Source organism: Phasianus colchicus, chromosome 17, assembly GCF_987193195.1.
Source record: "Phasianus colchicus chromosome 17, bPhaCol1.hap1.1, whole genome shotgun sequence".
Taxonomy (NCBI): Eukaryota; Metazoa; Chordata; class Aves; order Galliformes; family Phasianidae; genus Phasianus; species Phasianus colchicus.
Window position 1 is genome coordinate 11,041,281 of NC_143452.1, and position 8,939 is coordinate 11,050,219.

Here is an 8,939-nt window from a genome sequence, read left to right on the forward strand (position 1 = left end):
TGTAGTAATTGCTATGGCAGACATTTGGGTGAGCTGTCAAAGATGAGTATTTATGTGTTCCAGTGTGCTCTATTTTCTACGTTTGAGGAAAGCAGTTGGCTTGTTATCCTAGATTGCACTGCATGAAACCAGAAGAACTGGTCTTATAGCACTGTACATAGCCAAAGGGAAGTAAAGAATGCTTCTTACTGCAAACTGCCAGTTAGGTATTTTATTATGAAATGAGACATCAGTACAGTCAAGATTTCCACTGCAACAAATCAAGAATGAAATTCAATAATAAGCAACCACTTAATTAAAAGTTGTAATATGGTAGAGACTTAAAAACATTACTTGTCACAGTCTTCTCATTTCCTAGAATTACTAACACCTTGAGAAAACTGAATGATTACCTATTGGACCATTTTACTCTTCGTTAAGGAAGTGAAGAGTCCTTGTGGTTGTTTGTTGTTGTCAAAACAGGTTTTTATGACAACTTCTTTCTAAACATGAAACATCAACTTTGGTAACAAATATTTGTCCACAGACAGAAGATGAAGAAGCAAAGCCATCTTTTCCATTTCCTCTGTGAGGTTATTTCCCATATGTGCAGAGATGTGGCAAATAGCCAGGTTTAGAGAGGTAGTTTGTTAACTATTTCAGTTTTCCTTATTACACAATTAGAACGTGTCAGTCAGTGCTATATTTGGTTGTGTTCTGTACTCAGGTAATGTTGCAATAGAGTACAAATGTTTATATGTAATTGGCACACTTATTTTGTGAAGCTTTACTGTTCAGATTTTATAAACTGGCCTCAAGTGTCTTTGTTGTACAGAATTAAACAAACAGATAAACTTCCTTCTACCTGCAGTTGGTCTTTGACTACAAATTAAAGTATGCTTAGTTCCACCCAAGTAAGATGGAGCTGTAGCACTCCTGTGTTACTGCAGTTTTAGTCATCAGCCAAGGCACCTCAGGTTGGTGTCGATGTTTTTTATTGTGTAAACTGCAATAACTATTTATAATGGTAAAGAATGACAACTCCATAAGTAGCCAAATCCTGCTCAAAGATTCAAGCAATTCATGGTAATTTTCTTCACTGGAAAATAAACTTCTTTTTGGGAGGCAAAGATGACTGATAGAAGTGAGTCATAGGAAGCAGAGATGAGAAATAGGATACAAAACATAGTGCATGTTGCCAGAATTCTCTTGGGCTGAGTGCCATCAGACAGTCATAAAACACATGCTGGCTATTGCCCTCGTGAAATTGAGGTTAGAGATCACTACTTAATATATTTTCAATCTAGTTTTAGTGATTTATCAATCCATCAGGACATGTCTGGCCCACTGTAGCAGCAATGCTGAGTCAGGGCCTGAAGCAGTGATGGAGCACCTGGTGGGAAGGCAGGGCCAACCCAGGAGAGCACAGGTGTAAGCAATGCATCTGAGTGATGGAAGGGCTGGAGCCAGGATCCACCCCTTCCAGCCCTCATTTAAGGGCTGGCAGTGGAGGTGAGGGGATCTTGCAGGAGATCCCTGCATAGCTGAGGCCCTCTGAAGGTAAGCAGCTTCCTTCCTTTATTTTGTGCTCACAGCTGTTGCATGCCTGCTGCTCTGCTGTTGTTGCTGTGCTTTCCATGGCACTGCACCTAGTGGGTCGTAAAGAGTTCAAGCACAGTGTCCAAACAGCGTGCTGCTTTTTGGTGGGATCGTTGTTAGTTTTGGAGCAGGTGTTATAGTTGTGGAGCTCCAATAGAACTGTAATCTGGAGTAGTTCTTTTACAAAACATTTTTATAAGTGTTCGTGTTTTGCTTTGCTTTTTTAATTCTCACAAAAGGTTCTGATGGTATCATATGTATGTGCTACACCATAATATTTTAACTACTGTGAAAAACATTTTATTAGCTATGACTTTTTGGCACAGTATCCATCCAAACCTTTCTAATTTCCTGTTTCATACCAATGATAACCCTGTGAGTTCTGATTGCACAAACTAAGTAGCTGAGGTTAGGTAAAGAAAACACTGTCAGTTTAGGAACCATACTGCAATAAAAATAAACCTCCTCAACTGGCAGCTTTACTGTGCATCAGTCTCAGCAGGTCGTTGGCCTGATGAATGTGAACATGTTAAATGGACTGATGAAAAAAGAATACAATTTCCAGACAAAATAAGGTTTTCTCTTGAAAACAGCATCACATTAATGAAGATGTGGATTACTTCCAATGTACATTTGCCTGAAGGAAACTAACTTGAATATTTTTAATTATGAAGAAACCTCTTACACTGATAGCTTCCAATTCAGTGTCACACTTCTATTTTATCTGTTGTAGATTGCATCCTTTTTCCTTAAACTTGTTGGAAAAGGTTTAAAAAAAAAAAAAAAAGGAAAGCTCTGCAGGTTTTCTGTATTTAATTTGAATCAAATTGTGCTATTAGTGGAAAAGTGGGGAAAGAAGGTAACTTGCCTCCTCGCCATTCGCAATGACTCTGTAGTCCTGGATATAAGAAATGGAATCAGTTTAGACTGAAGAACACCTCAGACTAGGCCAACAGCCCCTGTGTTCATCCATCCTGGCAGAATGCCTTGTGCTGAAACCCTATTCTCATCTGCATACGGAACTATGAGTGTCCTCCTCCTCTGAATTGACATTATTTAAAAAATAATTAGTATCAGTTCCATTAAAACAGGTTTAGAGGACTGTGATTCATGTCCCTTTGAGTCATAAGTAAAGTGGTTCATTCTGTTTTGTGGTAGGAAAGGTCCCAGTCCCATTGCAGCCAGCTGGGGTTTGCTTTTGGTTTTGACGTGGCACTACCAAACTGTTCCCATATTGTCTGGCAAGTTCTGCATCATCACTGTAGTTCTGTATGTTATGCCCTTGTTTTCTTGTTTAGTCCTCAGAAGTTTGTAGATTGACTATCAACAGTTTACTGAGATATTCCACCAGAAAGAGGATGAAGGCTCAGAACAGCATTAGGTGCTCTGTCACTTACCATTCTTAAAACAGTAGAATATGTTGTTCAGACAGAATTTGAGTGATTATTTATCTTTAGAGGAGTGTGCTTGGTTGTTATTAGTTGATGTACAATGAAGGGCTGCATGTTTTAACTGGCTCTTAGTAGTTCACTGAAATATAAAAGCAACAGTCTTATTGTATTTCAAGGTCATTTGTGTGTGTATAGATATTTAATCAAATCCCTTTCTAGAAGACATAGAATAGTGAAAACATCTAACCTGGAAGGACTCTGGAGGTTATCCAGGCTTGTTTTTGCTTCTGGCTCAGAGGACGGCCATTTTGTGGGTGAAGTTAAATCCAGTTGCTCAGGAGTATGTATATTCAGAATGAGTTATATTTCAAAAATCTCCAAGTATGGAAGTTCCACACTTTGTGAGCAGCTTGCTCCAGTACTTCTTCAGTTCTGTTCCAAAATTTGTTTCCTCTATTGCAGCCTTGGATCATTATGTTCTGTACTTTTTCTTTGCATCCCTAAAAACATTTTAACTTCTTTGCATCTCCACCCTACAGGCAGAGCAGACTGCAGGTTGCTCCCAGCCTTTTCTTAACCCAGCTGCAGAAAGTTACCTCTATCAGCCTTTGTTAGTGCAACCTGTGCTCCAGCCCTCTTGGTAGTGCTATCTGCTCTACTGCCTCTGGTTTGCCCATCTCTCTCTTGTAATAGGGAGCCTACAGAGGGGAGGGTAATCAATTCTTTGAAAGGGTAGGTAACAGCAGGATGAGGGGAAATGGTTTGAAGTTGAGGGAGGGGAGATGTAGGTTGGACATCAGGGGGAAATTCTTTACAGAGTGGTGAGGTGCTGGAACAGGCTGCCCAGAGAGGCTGTGGATGCCCCGTCCCTGGAGGTGTTCAAGGCCAGGTTGGATGGGGCCCTGGGCAGCCTGCTCTAGCATTAGGTGGGATGGTTGGTGGCCCTGCATGTGGCAGGGGGGTTGGAGATTCATCATCCTTGAGGTCCCTTCCAACCCTGGCCATTCTGTGATTCTGTAATGAGTATCCCAAGACTGGATGCAATATTTCAGATCCAGATGCAGTCTTGTATGTGCCAAGTAGAAGGGAACAATCATTTTCCTTTGCTGACTTTGCTTTTTAGGCAGTTAGCATAATTACTGCAAGGGCTTGCTGCCAATTCTGGTTCAGCTCATCTTGAAGCAGGATGCATCCTGCAGTGCTGCTACCAGCCTGATCAGTCCCTGACCTGGTCTTATCTCTGTAATAAGGCCTCATTGCAAATTCCTCACTCTGTTCTCTCTCTACACTTGTTACTGAATTGCTGGTCAACTCTTCTAAGAAGGCTGCTCAAAGATGCTGCTGCCTGCGTGCTGCTGAAGGCCAAATAATCAGTTACACTACTTAATATATTTTCAATCTAGTTCTAGTGATTTATCTACCCATCAGGACATGTCTGGCCCACTGTAGCAGCAATGCTGAGTCAGGGCCTGAAGCAGTGATGGAGCACCTGGTGGGAAGGCAGGGCCAACCCAGGGGGGCACAGGTGTAAGCAATGCATCTGAGTGATGGAAGGGCTGGAGCCAGGATCCACCCCTTCCAGCTCTCAGGTAAGGGCTGGCAGTGGAGGTGAGGGGATCTTGCAGGAGATCCCTGCATAGCTGAGACCCTCTGAAGGTAAGCAGCTTCCTTCCTTTATTTTGTGCTCACAGCTGTTGCATGCCTGCTGCTCTGCTGTTGTTGCTTTCCATGGCACTGCACCTAGTGGGTCATAAAGAGTTCAAGCACAGTGTCCAAACAGTGTGCTGCTTTCTGGTGGGATCGTTGTGGTGCAGTGATGTGAAATAAGTTTCCCAAGGTTGTTCAGCAGGCCAATGGGCAGAACAGATTGCTGCCACAGGTGTGGTCAGTGTTGAGTTTGAGCTCCTACAGTACAAATGCTGATTCTGATCTTAGGTATTAGAAAGTGGTGGTGTAATTTAGTTGATGCTGATTATGTAAAACTACTGTGTGTGTTAAATGCGTTCACTTATCTGTTTAGGAACAAATATCAATGAATGCATTCAAAGCAATCTCTTGTTCTCAAAATATAGCAGCAGGGATATTGATTTTGAATGCAGGCCAGCAGAATGTGTATAGGACTCAAAAAGAGGATGGAATTCTCTGCCATGTTTTTAATTATTTAAAAAAAAAAAAACCCTCACTCTGGAAGTGCAGATCCAGTTCTGTGTCTGGTAAAAAGATGAGGAAAAGTCCATTGCTGACTTTGGACTGAGTTTGTTTATGTTTGTCTTAGGCATGTTTATCCTTGGGTGAGCCCAGCAATAATGAGAATTCCAGATTTTGTGGAATAAAAGGTGGAGGAAGCATTTCATAACTGAAGAAAGCAAGGCCAGGCGGAGAAGGCCCTACTCATATGCAGTCTTACACCCTGGTACTCAGGAGTTCAAACGACCTTTAACATCTTTATCATCTTCAATGTTAAATGAGTACGTTGATTTATTTGGGCTTATTGCTTGGAAGAATAACACTGTATTCATGTTACCCATCATGAAATCATTCGGTAGAATATTTAGGTAACATCCATGTACATATAATTTGAAGTGGTAAATATTTTAGAATTCAAGACATCAGTGAGACTCAATTTTTGTGTAAATCACTGCACGCTTACAGGTATGAGACATGCTTTGTTGCACAGTTCCTACACCACGAGGTGCACAAGGCTTTCAGTTACTCTTTCTAGTGAAGTAGCAATGAGCTCTGTAGAAAAGGTGGATGGTGCTAAATGTTGGCTTTGCTTTGAAGGAGGTTAAACACTGGAAATCATACAGGGTAGTTCTTAATAACTCCAGGTGTACCTTGCATAGAATGTTTGCACTTGTAGGTATTCTGGAGAGTCAGTAGCCACTTCTTGGTTTAATCTGTGGACACCAACTGCATTTCCGCAGCTTGTGGACGTATGCAGTGTTAACAGTTTGATCTGTTTCCTTTCTTCATTGCAGACAAACTCTGCATCTGATGATCATCGCACAAAAAATAGTTTACACCTAGGATGTTGCTTCTTTCAGTGCCACTTCTGTAATTAGGAATTAAAAAAAAAAAATCTAGCTCAGAATGAGGATAGCGACACTGCAGTAAGGAAGGAAACACCTACTGTGTGAATTACTCCTGAGATAAAGCTGCTAGAGACCAAAGAGGCCAATGGACTTGTTGGATTTTACTTCAACTTTTTTTTTCTAGTCCCTAGAGCGATGTTAAAGTGAGTCTAGAACCACTTGGTAAAGCACAGATGTTTGTAGGTATTGTGTTTTTGTGTTTGCTGTTACAATGGCTGAGTTGGTGCTCCTGCTGACCCTGTCTGTATGTAAGAGTTTGCACATCTCACCAACATCAGAGGTGGAGGGGCTGGAAGGGGCAGCTTTCTCAGTGCTGGCAGAAGTAGCTCTTCCTACAGCAAGGAAAAAGACAGTGTAAGAAGCTGGGAGATGCCCAGATCCATGTGTTTGCCATGTCTTCTAACAGTGAACTGTGCTACTCATGAACAACTTCTGAATTATTGTAAGTAACCATCATAAATTGCAGTGATTCGTGGAATGGTAAATAATTAGGAAGAATGGAACAGTTACACAAGACTATTGCCTTCTCTAACGACCATGTACCTAAGAAGGAATTATCAAGCCCACATGTAGAGGGTGAAGGATGGTTATTTGGAGCAGCTCTGTGAAGGAAAATGGCTGAGGACTGCTTTGTGAGATGTTTTAAGTGCCTTCTTGTCGAAAAGACTGAATAAATGGAAATTCGTTAGCAAACATTTTTGTCTGTGACATTAAGCTTAGGGCTTAGAGAAGGCTTCAGGGTTTTAATACATGTTTCCAGGAACACTGAAAAATAAGAATCAGCAGCATTCTTACACCACAGGTCAGCAATTACAGTCTGCAAAGCAGACAGTGCAAAGCAAGCTTGAGCCAAAGGAGGTCTGTCCTTAGCTGTTGTTTTTGGCTTCCTGTTGTTGCAGGCTTAACTGAGAATGCTCAAAATACTTCCAGGTCCATTAATGCTTCCAAATTCCTTGGTACTCAGGATAACAACAGGGAGTGGTTAACTGAGGGGAAGGGAGTGTTGGGCTTGGGTGTTTGATTGGGTTGGGATTGTTTTTTTTGGTGTTTGTTGTTTCATTTATGCAGTCTAAAGGTATTCAGTGTTTCAAATTTACTCCTAGAACTCAAAAACTTCAGTATCAAGCAAGGTGTTCTGCCACATTTTAAATCCAGGGTCTGAACTTCTGCATTCTGATTAAAAAAAAAAAAAGTAACAGACTTAAGGTGAAGAAATTCTTTGGTTTGATTGCCATGTTTCCAAAAACTGCAAAATACCACTAGGTTATAATAATTTTCTTGTTGGACACGTGTCTGTTAATAAAACATTTCTAGATTGAGAACTTTAGGTAGTTTTAATCCATGCTGATTGCTGTCACGCTCTTATAAACACAACTTTTTATTTCAGAAGCTTAAGATTTTCCATCGTATTACTGCTCGGTGAGCCTCTTTAGAGTTCTACACTAAACTACACCACAGCTCCTGCTGTCTCTGCTGTTCGTGTAGAACAAGGTAGGAATTCACTGTAGAGGCAGTGCACAAGGCGTTTGATTCTTGTGAATCACCCAGCTCTGCCTTAGTGCTGCTCCTAAAGGCTTCGGTGGGAATGGCATCCTTGCGTTTGAAGATAGAATTTCGCCTCGTTTCCATCACCGTTTTTCTAAATAAAAATGCCCATTTCCCGACTTCGTTGTCCTTGCAATGGCGGTGGGTTTGTGCGTGGCGGCAGCCGGAGGGCGAGCAGTCAGCCGTGCCGCCAGGTGGCGCTGTTGGGTAGGCTCTGCAGGGATCGATCGGTGAGCATCGATTGTTGTCTTGTTCACGTATCGTTGTCGTTAACGAGCCGCTCCGTTTGTTACCGCCCCGCTACTGACAGCTTTCCTTCTGTTGTTGAGGAACAGATTTCTTTTATCAGGTAATCTGTCGAATTGCCCATGCTTTGTGGTGATTACTGAAGTGCAGAAGTGCTGCTGTGGGAGCCTAGAGCAGGACTGCTGTCCAGCAGTGATTTCTGTATGTGATATTAAAACCCAGTAGGGCCATAAATGTTAACGTATCTTAGAATAGGAATACCATAAATATAGGCTTTTGTCTAAGTTTAATCTTGTTCTCCTCAGCAATGTTCAAAGTAGCGCAGATTATATGTAAATTGCTCTGAAAGTAATGCCTCCTACTTCCACGAAAATACCACAGATGCAAAGGGCAAAATAACACCATATGATGGACCAAATTCTCAGCCATGAAACACTAATTTTCAATTAATTTTCACCACCATTAGCTGTGCCCTGTCGCCAGCAATGAACAAGAGCCTGCATGCTGTGCTTGTGCAAATCTGCATCAGCAGAAATGACCACTGTTGCTGTCATCACTGCTGAAATGCACCACCTGCTGCCTCACTGTGCTCACATCCAGTGTTTGGCCTCAATAAATGTTCAAGAAGCATTGATAGTAGTTGCCCTTTCTTCCAGATGGAGGAAACATTTGTTCCATACACACTTCTATGTCGGGCACCTTTCTGTCAGACTGCCCCTCTGCTGCCATCCATCGCATGGCAACAAAACGTGATGGAATACTGGTGGGAGGGTTCAATTCCTTGTGCCATAACATCAACATCCACCTTTGAGGTGGTGGGCCAACGCAATAAAATAAAAAACATTGTTTAAGGAGCAGCCCTCATATTTATATGCAGATAAAACGCGTGTTCTTGCAGCAGAACTCCAGTGTTAAATCTTGCCAGCATGTCAGCTCTCTCTGGCAGCCTCTACAATCAAAATGTACCATTGTTTCTTTATTTTGTGAATAAAGAAACTCAAAATCCAGATTGCTGTACAAATAGAAGTGCTTTCTTAAATCCTGACTGCTTCTCTTTTCTCTGATTGCTATCTAGGCTATCCAG